Raw genomic sequence first — 15,591 nt, forward strand, 5'->3', positions numbered from 1 at the left:
TATGGATTAGCATTGTACAAACCCCCAATAAAATGATTAAATAATAATCATCATCACAGCCTCAGAAAAATCCAATAGAGGGTCGCTGTGAGTTGGAACTGACTCATCGGCTGTGGGTTTAAGTTTGGGGTTTAATATGTAGTCAGGACTTAACATACTATTATTGTTACCTGCCTTGCTAATGATTACTAATGCAGGTGCCTAGAGGGCATAGTCATTAACACTCTCAGTTGCCAATCAAAAGGTCCGCGGTTCAAACCCACCAGGCACCTTGTGAGAAAAACACCACCACCAGTCTACTCTCTCCCATAGGCCTCTGGTGCCAGAATCACCCAGGTGGCCGTGGGCTTTGGGGGCTTGTGTTGTTGTTTAGTTTTTGGTTACTGAGAATTATTCCGAGGGGGAGGACCAAGGAATCAGGCCTCCATTGTGTCCTTAAGAAAAGGTGCTGGTATGGAAGAAGCACACCAACCTGTGTGATCACGAGGTGCCGAAGGGATCAGCTATCAGGCATCAAAGAACAAAAAATCATATCAATGTGTGCTGACCTCCCTGATATGATCGCTGAAGACAAATGGGTGCATAAGCAAATGTGGCGAAGAAAGCTGATGGAGCCCGGCTATCAAAAGATATAGTGTCTGGGGTCTTAAAGGCTTGAAGGAAAACAAGCGGCCATCTAGCTCAGAAGCAACAAAGCCCACATAGAAGAAGCACACCAGCCTGTGTGATCACAAGGTGTTGAAGGAATCAGGTATCAGGCATCATCAGAACAAAAAAAATCATATAATTGTGAATGAGGTGGGGAGTGCGGAGTGGAGACCCAAAGTCCATTTTTAGGACACTGGACATCCCCTTACAGAAGGAGGAGGAGATGAACCAGTTAGGGTACAATGTAGCAACAATGAAACATACAACTTTCCTCTGGTTCCTGAATGCTTCCTCTCCCCGCCACTATCATGATCCCAATTCTACCTTACAAATCTGGCTAGACCAGAGGATGTGCAACACAGGGAATCCAGGGCAGATGATCCCTTCAGGAGCAGTGGTGAGAGTGGCGATACTGAGAGGGTGGAGGGAGGGTAGGTTGGAAAGGGGGAACCAATTGCAATGATCTACATATCACCTCCTCCCTTGGGGATGGACAACAGAAAAGTAGGTGAAGGGAGACGTCGGACAGTGCAAGATATGACAAAATAATTAATAAATTATCAAGGGTTCATGAGGGAGTGGGGAGGGAGGGGGAAAATGAGCTGAGGCCAGGCGCTTGGGTGGAGAGCTGATGCTTTGAGAATGATGAGGCCAATGAATGCACAAATGTGCTTTACACAATTGATGTATGTATGTATTTTGATAAGAGTTGTATGGGCCCCTAATTTTAAAAAATAAAGAAATAAGTAAATGTCTAGAAAAGAATGAGGGCAACATATATACAAACATGCTGGATTCAATTGATGTATGGATTGTGTTAAGAGTTGTATAAGCCCCCGACAAAATAATTTTTTTAAAGAAAAAAAAGAAGAGTAGGTGCTGGGGTGGGAGCAGGTAGCTGACACTAAGGGCTCAATAGAAAGCAAATGTCTGGAAATGATGGCAACATATGTACAAACATTCTTGATCCCATTGATGTATGGAATGTTATAAGAGTTGTAGGAAGCCCCAGTAAAATGATCTTTTCATTAAAAAAATTAAATGTAAAAAAAACAGAAAATTAAAAAATTTAAAAAATCCACTTCCCTTCTTCCCCGTGATCATTGTTTCAGCACCTGGACGTGTCAGACAAATGAGTCAGTTGGGATGAGGTCACTAATTTTCTCGGGTCAGACGTGCATCAGCCCCACTCTGGGGGAGGCCAACGTGTTCGCTTCATACCTCACCGGGAACACTGGGCAGCGGGCTCTGGCAGCATGTCCTGCCTCCTGTGGTGGCCAAGAGAGGCTCCAGGGAGATGGCAGCATCCTTCAATCCCTCTGGAGGTTGTTCTAAGGGGAAAACACACACACACACACACACACACACACACACATGCAAATATAATTTCTAGAGGTCCATCAAGTCTCAGACAGGACACAGACATGCCATCGCATCCAGAGGAGGGAGACCGTCAGCAGGAGACCGTCAGCATCTATGGGTGCCTAAGGACTCACAAAGGAATCTGTCACAAAACAAAAGAATCAGTCACAAAACCATGACTGGCGCCAGCTCAGATCTTCACAGTTGCAGGTGGGTGGGACTGTGGAAGTGGAAAAGGGCCCATGATTGGAGTACGGAGCCTACCACAAATTAGGGAAAGGGGCCCAAATCGGGATGTGCACACGTCTGCTTGCAACATTGGGGCCAGGCCCTCCGACCACCACGGTGGTGGTCAAGGGATGACTCATCAGTTTACAGCAAGGGCAAGTCCAGGCAAGTTCCTGGAGCTGCTGGGGAGGGAGGTGCTGACCTCACAACGACCACGTCCACAGTTGAACCCTCCAGCCATGGGGCAGGAGCAAGATGAGGCTCCCTGCTCCCTGCAGTATTTATAGACGAAGAAACCCTGTCTCGGGGCACTCTGTGTCAGAATGGGCTTGATGACAGTGGGCCTTGGGGTTTGTATTCGAGTTGGGGACTGGCCAGGGAAGTTGCCAAAAACTTACTCAGCCTGAAGGCAGGGTTTGTTTTGGGTTTTTTTTGCATTGCCAGTCCCTGGTGGCAAGGTTGGCAGTTCAAAACCACCAGCTCCTCCTAGGGAGGATAGCTCTTTCTATTCCCGTAAACAGCTCGGGTCTCTGAAACTCACCAGGGCAGGTCTAACCTGCTCCACAGGGTCGCTGGGAGTCGGCATCGACTCAATGGCAGCGAATTTGCTGTTTTGAAGTGCAAATCTATGTGGAGACTCGACATGGATTTGAGGGTTCCCACTGTGCATGCAGCCTTCTGCACACCTAGTGCTTAGGGGTTAGCTCTAACAGGGGTGAAAACGCTAGCCACGGGCTGTCCTTTGCCTGTCTGCCCTGGAGTTGGCTCCAGCGACGCAATCAGTGGCGCCCCCTGCGTTTCCGAGTAGAACTGCGTCCCTAGGGTGTTTAATGGCTGACTCGCCAACAATCCATGCCCGTTGGGTAGAATCCAACCATCAGCCCCACAGACGGCAGCGAACACATTAACCATGTGCACCGCCCGGGAACTGCAAGCGCTGGAAATATCTTTAGGCGTTTCATTCGTACAGAAAATGAAGTTGGCAACTGCGCCAGGACTTGAGCAAGGGCACACGCGCACAAACGCATACACACACACACACGCACGCATGCACACACACACACACGCACACACAGGACAAAGAGCACGGTCCCGTGCTCAACTGACTGGCAGAGTGCTTAAGGAGGGCTCACATCCTGAACTCCTTCAAGCGTGAGGATTTCAAATGACCGTCCAGAAGGAGACTGCGTTGTCTACATTTGGCATTAAAAGGAGAACACCTGCCCATCTCAGGGTGGCTGGGGATGGGAAGTGGATGGGGTGCAAGGGCGAGAGCCAGCGAGATTGCAAAGGTCCAATCCATCCAGGCGAGGATCTATTCTGGGAGTAGCAGAGTAGAGGGGATCAGTTGGAGAAATGTTATTTATCTCTTGTTAGAGTAATTAACTTCTTGTTTTTGGAAGCATCCCAACTTCCATCAAAGTAGAAAGACTAGTCTGACGAGCTTCTGGGTGTCCAGCACCCCGAGGCACCGGTTATCAACATTCACACCTGTGAACTTGTAAAAAAGGAGATTGATAGGCCTCAGAGATTGAGTGGCTGGCTGCCATGACCAGCTGCTCTGAAAAGGATCGCCTGAGAAGGTCCCGGATAGAGAGTGAGAGAGAGAGACAGAGAGAGATGTGGAACCAAACCCAAAGTCATGATGATGAGGAAGAGAGAGCGGAAGAAAGTGGTCCCACAGGGCCGTGGCATGTGAGGCTGGGTCACCGACGGGGGCAGCACCAGTGACTCTCAGCCATGTCTAAGACAGAGCGGTGCATCCAGAAAGCCCACCAGCCCAGCCCAGCCCAACTGAAGCCCTCAGTCCCATGCAAACCCAGGCCTCTTCAGACGCACTAAGCCACAGGCTGATGGCTCAGAAAGGCCAAGTGGGAAGCAGGGAGACCGCAGGCCAATGGATCCACGTCGGTGGAAGCATGACAGGTCACCAACCGCTCTCAGGGTCAGATGGCCCACATAGGGCCGCCCCTGGAGGCAGGCAGAGTCCCAGGAAGAAATAAGGCTGTTGTGCAGCGGGGGGGGAGGGGGGGGGGAGAAGTCCCCAGTTTTTCCCTTATAAAAAGGACACACACACACCAAGGATGCAGCATCAGGCTGTGATCTCACTGACAGGTTAGATTCCACCTCTACCTCCACACAGGTACTAGCCAGTGGACGGACAGTCTCACTACCACGGTTGGGGCGTCTGGTTGGGTGGGGCTGGATGAGGTGAGGTGGGGCTGGACAGGAGGGCAGGTAAGAAACCTGGCCAGTCTGGAGAGAGATGATGACCTGAGGAAGCAGAGGCTCTTGGGAAGATGGGAGCTGTGTGGTCCGTACCCCCCACCTCCCAGTTCCTCACACAGCTATCTACAGGCGAGCAGCAGGACTTGCCTTCCGCTAGACTGGCCCAGTCTGAAGGCATCGCGAGGTGAAGGCTCTGAATAGAACGCAGTCCGTGGTGCTTCTGTGGGACAATTCTCACCTTCCACGTGGGAGACCCGGGTCTGACTCCCAACCAATGCACAGCCCCCACCCGGCAGCCACTAGAAGCTTTCATGTTGCTATGGTGCTGAACAGATGTCCTCCCGTGGAACTTCCAGGCTGAGAGACTAGGAAGAAAAGACCTGGTGACCTACTTCCCCAAACCAGCCAACGAAAACCCTGTGGACCATGTGGGTCCAACCTACAACTGGTCTCGGGGGTGGTGCAAGGCCAGGAAGTGTCCCAGCCTGTTGTGGACAGGGCTGCCCCGAACAGGGGCTAACTCAACAGAGAGCGAAAAGAACACCATTACCAGAGGCCCTCGTGTTGTCCTTCAAGTGGGTTTTGCCCTTTGCGGGTTTCTGAAAATGGGAAACAACCACCTGGCACTTTCCCCAGCAGAGAGCTTTACTAGACGTGTGTGTGGAAGGACACAAGAGAGTCTTCCGGGAAGAGACTAGAGAAGCATGACCCAGGCTGGTGGTTCGGCCTTGGGGGGCCTTGAATGTGAATCTCGTGATCTGCTCTGCAATGCTTCAGGGAATTCACAAAATAAATAAAATCCTTAGAAGAAGGAGAAGGAGAAAGCTCGACATCCCTCAGTCACCCACAGCCTTTCCTCCCTGGGAGAGTCCAGGGTGTAGGTCCTGGGGGCAGACGTGCCTCCTTGTTCATCAAGAGGAATCTCTGCAAGTCAAGAACTCCGGCCAGGCTAACCTAAGGAAGGTGCTCTGGGTGGATGATTTCCCATTCCAGTCAAGGTCATGCTGCCCTGACTGGTCTCCCTTAGGTTTCTGCTCTCTCGCACTATTTGAAACCATGCTTTCCCTGCTCGCTTGATCTTCATCACTGAAAAGTGGATCTTCTTGGTGGCAACTCTGGGAATTACCTGGATCAGCAAGGGCGCCTCTTTTCATTCTGGCGTTATGACCCGCTTAGGGTGGGAGGTATCGGGACATCGAGACCTGAGTCACTACCCCAACAGCCCTCTGGGAAGGCTGCTGCTCCCACACAAGGGCATGCTGTCCTTCCCATTCCGGGCAAATCAAAGCAATCTCTCTCCCTCTCTCTTACTAGTCTACCAGCCTTCAAGACCCATCGCCTGGTCTTCAAAGAAGCCTGTCTAGACCCACAGTAATCTCTGGTTATTTCCATGATGAGGTGCGTGCCCCTTTGAGAAACCTGTGGCGCTGTTCCCATCGGCTGGTTGTTATCTAGAAATGTCTGTGCTGCGTGCGGTCTCTCCCGTGGGACTCCTTAAGGACGTGCTTCTTTCTGTGCCTAGCGTAGCAGCGAGGAGCCCTGGTGGAACCCTCCTGGAAGTGCTCAGCTGCTAACCAAACGAGCTGAACCCATCAGCTCTGTGGAAGCAACACGGGCAGTCGGCTTCTACAGAGATCGACGGCAGTTCTACTCTGTCCCATAGGCTCACCGCCCATGGGAATCCACTCCACGGCAGTGGGTTGCGGAAACAACGGCGGATCCGCAGAGGTTACAAAGTGATTCGTTCAGAGGTGGTGGATCTATTTCGTTGTTTTGTGTCTCCGTTTAGCTGCCTGCTCAAACACTGGAGACTGAGGCCTACGGAAAAGCAGTCCCTCCCCTCTCCCAACACATTCAGGAAGGTTTGAACTGACCACCTCAGCGATGATACCCTGGCATGAGAGGGCAGCTGAGAGTCTGTCCCACCCCAGCCTTGGGTAGACATGACCCCTGGGTAAACCCATTCCAAGAGTCTTGTTCAGATTTCTGAGACTTTAAACACTGAAAACGTCAATTCAGCCTTGTGGAGACATTGCAAGCCTCATCCATCACGGCTGGGAATACAAGGATGGTGTTCACCATGCTATCCATCCTCGGATGAGTGGATAAGTAAAGTGTGGTGCTTGTTGGTGGTGTGTTAGGTACAGTTGAACCAGTCCCACCTCCCGCCTGGTCCTGTGCCATCCTCGAAACTGTTCTTAGATTTGAGCCCGTTGTTGCAGCCACTGTGTCCATCCATCTTGCTGAGGGCCTTCCTCTCCTTGAGGTCTGTGGTAGTTACGTAATTTCTGGAGTCCAGCCTGTCAATCAGGTCACAACCTGATGGCACTTCCTTGTGGGTGTGGCCTGGGAGCCTCCCCCCTCTCTCTGCTTTTGCCTTCCTTTGGCAAGCCACAGCTGAGACCTGCCAGAGCCCTGTGATTCTTCCACTGCCATTGGATCCACAAGACTTTTCACCTACCAGTCTGTGATCTTCCTACATTTTGCACCATTGCATGTGCTGCATGAGTCTGAAGAGGGACTTATGGGCTAGTATTAGACTTATGGACTTGAGTTGGACTGGGCTGGGCTGTTTGCTTGATAGATAATTACTCCTTGATATAAAGCTTTCTCTTACACATATACGAGTGTCTCTGGACTTGTTTCCTTAGTCAGCCCGGCCTAACACAAGGGCCTTCATCTTTTTCACTGCCTCTCTACTTTACCAAGCAGGATGTCCTTTTCCAGGGACTGGTCTCTCCTTATAACACATCCAAAGTACATGAGACCAAGGTTTGCCATATTTGCCTCTAAGGAATATTCTGGCTGGATTTCTTCCAACACAGATTTGTTAGTTCTTTTGGTAGTCCATGGTATGAGGCCATTGAAAATACCTTGACTTGGGTCAGGCACACCTGAGTGCTCAAAATAACCTCCTTGCTTTTCGACACTTTAAAGCGGTCTTGTGCAGTAGATTTACCGAATGCCATGCGTGTCTTCTGATCTCTTGACTGCTGCTTCCATGAGCATTGCTTGTGTGTCCAAGCAAGACAAAATCCTTGACAACTAACTTTTGGTGCATGCAATGAATACTATGGGATTGCTATGTGTTGGAAATAACCGCAACGGAAGTGGGTTTTTATACCGAGGAATGAACCTCTGATACATGCTACAGCAAGGATGAGTCCTGACAGCGCTTTCCGGGGAGAAATCAGTCAGTCGCAGGAAGGCAGATACAGTATGACCTCACTTATAAGAAATATCTAGACGAAGCAAAAAGAGACCAAAGTTTATTGGTGGATACCAGGGTGGGAGGAAGGGGCAGTTGGGAGTCGTTGTTTAGGGAGCACTTTGTTTCTGTAAATGGCAATAGATATTTTTTCCCCACAACACAGCAATTTAAAAACAACTCCAAAATCCCTGACCTCATGTCTTTCAGAGTAGAGGCTTGTCCACATGGTTCTCAGTGACCGTGCCCTTCAAACGAAGACCTCTAGGCTTCTGCCTCTGAGTGGACTCAAACCACCGCCCTGCTGCTTAGTAACTAGGCATGTAACGTTCAAGCCACCAGGGAGCTCTGTTGTTGCATCTGTGTTCTACCACACTCCTGTGTCAGGTTGTCAGGCTGTAGTGGCTCCTGGGAGCTGCTGTGCAAAAACCTGGAGTTAGAAACCCATCAGGGAAGAACATCCCTGACATCCAAGTACCAAAAAGGGGGGAAAAAAATCCAAGTCTCGTGTGTTAGGCAGGGTTCTCTAGCGAAACAAAACCAGGACACTTATGAATATATATATATGAATATATATATATATATATATAGATAGATAGATAGATATATAACTATCCCACAGGGTTTCCCAGGCTGTATAGATATAGAGATAGGTTTATACAACAAAAAAGAACAGAACAGCTAATTAGTCCACACAGCAGTATAGAGGGCTCCGTTCAACTCACTTTTGTGAAACAGTTAATATACCAAAAGTCCTTCAACTCATGAAGGCTGCTGGTCCAAGGTCAAGGAGGCAGACAGCAGAGTCTGCCCTCAGGCTGCAGACATCAGGGTGAGTCAGCAACAGTTTGTACCAAGGGAGCTTAGCAAAGCAGGCCCTGCTGGGAGCTGGAACTCAACTGATGCACGGCGACAGGATCCACCAGCCTCACGCTCAAGTGATATGCTCACCAGGTCCCCATGACGAAGCAGGTCTCCAGGCAGCCAGGTCTTAAGGGAGACTCAAGCTCTAGCAACATGGTCTATGGACTGGCTTGGCCCACAGATAGTGCAGCACATGGTTGGAGGAAAGAAGCTCAAGCAGCAGCAAGCTGGTCCGATCACCAGGGAGGAAGAGAGAAGGGAGGAGGCCTTGGAAAGCCAGAGGTAACTCTGGAAGCATTCACTCATCTCGTTTGGAAGATAGCCAAGATCTTTGGAAGACAGCTACTTGGCCAACCCATTGGAGAGATCCATACTTCTGCCAAGAGGGAATGGAACGGAATGTGGAAATCACCCAACAGGATCATCTAAAACACACCCAAGAGACACTCTGCCAAAGATAATTTTAAAATAGTTGCCACACTGTATAACGGGGCACTGATAGAAATTCAAGCCAGATTCAGAAGCGGATGCCAAAGGAGAGACACTATTGTTGATGTCAGCTGAACCTTGATCAAAAATGGAATGGAGACAACCTGAAAGATATTGACATGTAACAGAGTAAAACTATCCCCCAGGGCTTCCCAGGCTGTTTTTTTTTAAAGAGCACATTGCCAGGTCTAGGTCCTGTGATACCTCTGAGCAGCTTTGAACCACCAACCTCTGAGTTAGCAGCAGATTAGTAAGCAAGGATTACTCAGGGCGCCACCAGGATTCCTTATATAACATTCTGTTTAGAGTTTAAAAAAAAAAAACAGTGCGTACCATTTTTCCATCTCCTCCTCCTGCTCCTCCCTGGAGAACCCCAATCAACAACGAGGTGGCTGGACCGTGTTTTGAATGAGCCCGTGTCTGTAAGTGGTCACTTCTGCAGGAGTAAGGCGGACCACCAACGGAGAAAAGGCGGCAGCCTCATATCTCAAGGACAGGAGAGGTGCTTGTCACACCCCCACCTTTGCAGGTGAGGCGAGAGAACACCTGAGGCCTTGTGAAGCAAGCATGAGGCACGTGCCCAGGCGCCAATGGCAAAGCGTGGGCGCCCACTGTTCCTGGAGACACCCCACCTGCTCTATTCTTTCGAGGTGTCCACGCCTCCAATGCTGGCTCAGCCACGCGCCCTGACCGCTTGCTTTTTTAGCGGTCTGCGGGATCATGTTGTGACCCAGAGTTGCCCAATTACCTGATCAGAGAGCCGGTCTGGCAGGCCTGCCTCCTGGGCAGCTGCCAGAGGACAGGTTGGCTTAAAATTCTAGCACGCAGCAAACCCTATGCTTAACAGAACAAAGTGCTCCCTGGCCCTGCAGTCTCCCCACAATTGTTTTGTGGAAGCCCATCTTTTTGGCCACTGTGTCTGTCCATCCAGCTCATGGAAGACCTACCCCTCCACCTTACCAAGCACGAGGTCCTTCTGCAGGGACTGGGCTCTCCTGACAACTCGCTCAGAGGACATTTTTTCATGAGGCCACTGAGCTGCTGCTGGGTTAGGTTTGGTATTCTACACTGGAGCCACACCTCAAACTGCCAGCAGTCACAAGTCGTCCTCCTGCCCTCTTGTTAAAAGCACGGTTATAAAAAAAATAATTAACAAAATGGGCAGGGAGGGAGTTGCTAGGGAAGGGCAAGGTGCCCAGAGAGAATATTGTGTGGCCAAGACATAAAATCCTAGCTGCCCCACAAAGGTGAGTTCATGGTCAGTGCCCTTGAGGAACGGATTGTCTGTGAAGGAAGCAACTTGTAAGCACACACACACCCCACCACCACCCTAAGGAGACACTCCCTTTATTTGCTGTGACGGTGTGGAGGAAGGGAGGGGTGACTACGGAGGAGGAAGTTACTAGGGGACTACTGGAAAGGGAGCCCGGGGGGCTTAGCGGTTATTTGTTGGGCTGTGATCCACATGGTCACCAGTTTGAGACCACCAGCAGCTCCCTGGGAGAAAGACTGGGTTTTCTACTCCCGCGAACAATGTCCGTCTCGGAAACACATGGGAGTCGCTGCGAGTCAGCATTGACTCAATGACAGTGAGCGGGGGCTAGAGAAGAGATGAGAAGAGGCCCAGAGTTGGAGCTGCAGCAGCGGGGTGGCTGCTGGGAGTGGAGGTAGAGGCCTTGGCAGATGAGGCTGGAATTCTAGGGTGTCCGATGCCAGATAGATTTTGTGAGTATCAGCGAAAGGCAATGGGGAGTCACAATAGGTTGATTTTTGTTTCTGTTTTGTTTTGTTTTTTGATAGTTTTACTGGCATGTAATTCACATCTCATACAAGTCAGCAGTTCAATCATATTAAGAAGAGTTGTACGAGCATCACTGCCATCCATCTTAGAACCTCTTCTTCTTTCTTGTACTCATTGTTAAAAGCTCCCCATTGCCCCCCAACCTCCAGCGCCATACTCGCCAGGGACCATTCACCCAGTTACTGCCTCGACAGAGCAACCAGTACTGGATTTCATCAACAGCAAAACATACAGAAAGAAACCCAACAACAGTAAGAAAGCAAAGCAGAGAGAAACCTCCTTCGAAAGGAAAGCAGAAAACCTGAAGAGCTGGAGCACATTTTAACATGGCTCAGAAGAGCGATCCAATGATACAGGTGTTACATTTTAACCCACCTGCATTGGCCGTCATCCGCTTTACAAGGCCCTCTGCACGCTGGCACGGCCATTCCCATTCCCGGTCTGTGGTCAGAGGGCATTCGCAGGAGACTCAGTCCGCCGTCACGCACAGCCTTCTGCAAGCCGGGTGGGTGTGCATCGTGGACGCTCTGTGGTGGCTCTTTAGAGGGCACTTGGGGCAGGACTCGGGGGTAGCAGGGAGGAGGGCTCTTTTCATGATCAGGTGGTACAAACAGCCAACACACCCGCTGCTAACCAAACAGCTGGGTGTTTGGGTTCACCCCCGAGCATCCCAGAAAGAAAGGCCCGGTGATCTACTCCTGAGGAATACACACGGGGTTCCAGTCGGCCCCACGGCAACTGACCACCACCACAGCCATTTGTCTCGGCTCTCCGAAGGGGAGCACAGACGGCCCGGCAGTTACTGTCCCCCCACAACAGACAGAGAACAAAGCTCATTCCTGTTACGGGTTGAATTGTGCAGGCCCCCACCCCCACCCACACACATACATGTGTGTGTTGAGATCCTCACCCCTACACCCGTGGATGGAATCCCATTTGAAATAGGGCCATCTTTGTTAAGATACGTATGGGTTAAAGGGGGGTGGGTGGATGACGACGGGGGATGGTTGAGCCCATAGGGGTCTGCCGAATGGAATCTGTACAGAAGGAGATTGCCAAGCTGTTTTACTGCAGGTCCATTGGGTGGGTTTGAACCATCCACCTGTAGGTTAGCGGTCTGCGCCACCCAGTAGGTTTAGCATGAAGTTCATCACTTCCCAGTCAGGAGGGACATCCCAGGCAAGGAAGCAAAATGCAAAACTCTAAAATCCAGCTCACTGCCGTTGAGTGGATCCCGACTCATGGCAACCCTATAGGTGGGACTGCCCCTGTGGGTTTCCAAGACCATGCGGGGACCCTGCACGGGAACAGAAAGCCATGTCTTGTCTGCCGAGACATAGACACAAGCAGCACTAACTGTGGGAGGAGACGGTGAGAGGGGGAAATGCACGGGGAAGATGGCCTAGGATAGAAACAGATTGGGGCTGCAGAAGCTGAGAGAAGAAGCCCCCATCCAGAAGTGACAGGACAGGCCATTCCATACAGACTTGAGGCCTCCTGTGTGAGATACTATGAGCTCGGACGCAAACGACCGCACATCGAGTCAAAGGAAGCATAGCCCGGTCCTGCACCACCCCCGCCATCGCTGCTGTGTCATATGAACTGCTCTTCTCTCGAGCCATGTGCTAGTGGCATTCCTGTGGCTGCCACCCAGGAAGCTGAGCGGCACTTCCCCGACTGTGACATCACATCCAGGAAATCCAGGAAGGGCCTGGCCCTGACCCTGCTTTGACCCCTAGGGAAGCTGGTGGAAAGAAAAAGGGGCCCATCCAGGTCCTGCTCCCTAACCCTGTCTCCTACTGCCTGTCTCCACGGCAGCTGGGGACCCAAGGGGGACCTCTAGGAGTGGGTTCTCCTGCCCCACCCCCTAGGGTCGCAGCCGAGGAGTGACAGTCCCACAGAAGCACAGCGCTCAGACTTTCACTGTCACCCAGTCGGCTCATAACGAGCCTATAGGACAGTGAGAACTGCTCCTGTGGGTTTTCAAGGCTGAAACTCTTTAGGGGAGTAGAAAGTCTCCTTTTTTCCCAGCCAAGGGCTTCGAACTGCTGACCTTGTGGTTGCCAGCCCAACACTTTAGCCACTCGCCACCAGGGCTGCTGGAGCAGAGCTAAGGCTCTGTGGTGGTGGGGTTTTAAGGCTCCACATGTGCCCTTTGCAAAACCAAGGGAAGCGGATAAAGAAAGCCCCTGCTGCCACATCGATGTGGACTCAGAGCAACCCTAAGGACAGGGTAGAACTGCCCCCTGAGTGTCTGACGCTGTCACTCTTTATGGGAGTGAACAGCCCCATCTTCGCCCTGCACAGCAGCTGGTGGTTTTGAACTGCTAACCTTCCAGATAGCAGCCCAAGGTGTAACCACTACACCCCCAGGGCTCCAGAAGGGAGGTGGGGAGGCTGCTTTGTTTCATGAATCTTTTCGGACTGCGTCCTACAGACAAGGCCGAGGCAGTGCTTCCCAATCTCGGGGGTGCTCCAACAGGTTATACCCCGATGTTTGCAGGGCGGAGCATTGCTGACCTATTTGCACTTAGCATAAGTTTACACCATTTGCCAGTCAGTCTGCAAACAAGTCTTTAGAAGAGCCGGCTGCACCAGGTGATTGGGCTGGAAATGGCCAGTCAGCAAAGTTTACCAGCATCCTGATGCCTAAGCTGGACTGCCAGCCACGGTGACCTGGGCACTGGGATTTTTCACGACCAAGGCTGTGCACCAATGCTCTTGGGTCTAAAGGTTCAAGGACAGAGGCCGGGTCTCCCATGAGGAAAGTGGCAGTTGTAGGCATGGATGAAAAATGGCCATGGAAGCCCTGATAGTTCCCGGGTGGCACAGCATTTAAGCGCTCAACTTCTAGCCAACAGATTGCGGGGACAGGGCGGTTGAGCCTCCGAAAGCAGGCCCGGCAATCCATTCCTGCAAGGTCAGAGCTCTAAAACCCCGAGGGAGCATTGAATGATGTGCTGGCGAAGGCTACTCAAAGCACCGCGGGCAGCCAAAAGAACAGGCAGATCTTTCTTGGGAGGAGTCCAGCCAGAGTGTCCCTTAGCGGCAAGGACGGCGAGACTTAGTCTCGTGTACTTTGGACGGGTGTCAAGACTGGAAAAGGACGTCCTGCTTGGAAAGGCAGAGGGGCAACGAAAAAGAGGAAGGGTCTCGATGAGGTGGATCGACACAGGGGCTGCACGAAGGGTTCCTCATAATGGTGAGGATGACGCAGGGTCGGGAGTTGTTTCTTCTGTGGTCCAGAGGGTCTCGCCTGGACCCCTCCTTAACAAGAGCAGCATGCAGTTCTACTCTGCACCTGCGGGGGCGCTGTGAGGCGGGAGCCCAGTTTCCAGAGCGGAGAGGGGCCCCCCAAGGGACAGTGGGTGGGGGCTCGTGGACGAGTCATACTCCTGCTGTTTCTGGGAGATCAAGCGCCACGTGACCACAGGGCGCCGTGATTTTGTAAGATGTAAAATAGTTCCGACTGCATGATGTCTGGGCTTTCCCCTTAGGCTCGTCCTGTAAACCCCCGCAAGAGGTGTGACCCAAACAAACCCTATCACATCCTGTAGGCGGCTGCTAACCGCAGGGCACTCCCGCTGACCCCAGCGTCCCCGGTGCCCCACCAGCGCAGTCAGAGCCTTCTCGTCCTGAGTTGGAGTCTGTGGGGCTGTGGCAAGGTTCTGGCTCAGATCCCCGAGCTGCCCAGGAGCGCCAGGGCTTCCTGGGTCAGCAGCCTCTGTGGGCATTTCCCAGAGATCTCAGTTGAAAAGATCAGACATCCATTGCAGGAAGGGGCCAGTGAGGTCATTCTGGCCCTCCCACTGCTGGGTGGGCCGGGGTCACAGGAGAGCTTTGAGGCCCTGCTAGGAAAGGGAGTCACCCTAATTCATAATTCCATAATGAATAAGGCCAGACCTATTGATTTAAAAGAAAGTCATGTCAACAAACCTACAAACAAAGCCACCCAATGGACTGCCATCGAGTCAATTCCGACTCACAGAGCCTCTACAGGACAGAGTAGAATTGCTCCCTGTGGGTTTCCATGCCCCGAACCAGCGGGACTCAGTTATTCGAGAGGTTACTGAGGGGGGGGGGGGAGAGAGAGAGAGAGAGAGATTTTTGTCAAGGTCTCTCTCTTTATTGCTACACAATCCTCTTTTTAAAGGGTGAGGCAAACAAAAGAATTCCAAGGGAAGGTAAAAAAGGGAAGGGAGGGGGTGTAGAGCACACAAGGTAGGGAGACACAAATCTAAGGTTGTAATGTCTGGTGCTGGAGTAAACAAAGGTGGGCCATCTGGTGTTTGTCAGGATAAGATAAGGTTGAGGTGAAATGACTTTAGCCCTGCTGGGCAGACAGCATGGAGTCTGTCTTGTCAGGCTGATTATGTCTGGTTCCCAACATTTCCAAGATTGGTGGTACAACCGGTTAGAGCACCAGGCCGCTAACGGAGTCATGAGTACCTAGAACCCACCTGGAAGACGCGGCTGTCCACTTCTGTGAAAGGTTGCACAGCCTTGGCAGTTCTGTGGGCAGTTCTGCTCTGTCCCAAAGCGTCGCCACTTACGGGTGGAATCGCCTCGGAGGCAGTAGGGGTTTGTTTGGGGAAACGGTACAGAAGCAGATTGTCACGTGGTGGGCTCAGACTGCCGACCGTACCGCCAGTAGCCCAACGGGTAACCTGCTGTGCCACCAGGGCTCCTTGGTTGCGTGATGGCGCCTCTCGATTGCCCTCTGAACAGAGCTGAATGAAAAACAACAAAATAGTTCTGCCTG

Source organism: Tenrec ecaudatus, chromosome 4 (genome assembly GCF_050624435.1).
Source record: "Tenrec ecaudatus isolate mTenEca1 chromosome 4, mTenEca1.hap1, whole genome shotgun sequence".
In the NCBI taxonomy this organism is placed as follows: Eukaryota; Metazoa; Chordata; class Mammalia; order Afrosoricida; family Tenrecidae; genus Tenrec; species Tenrec ecaudatus.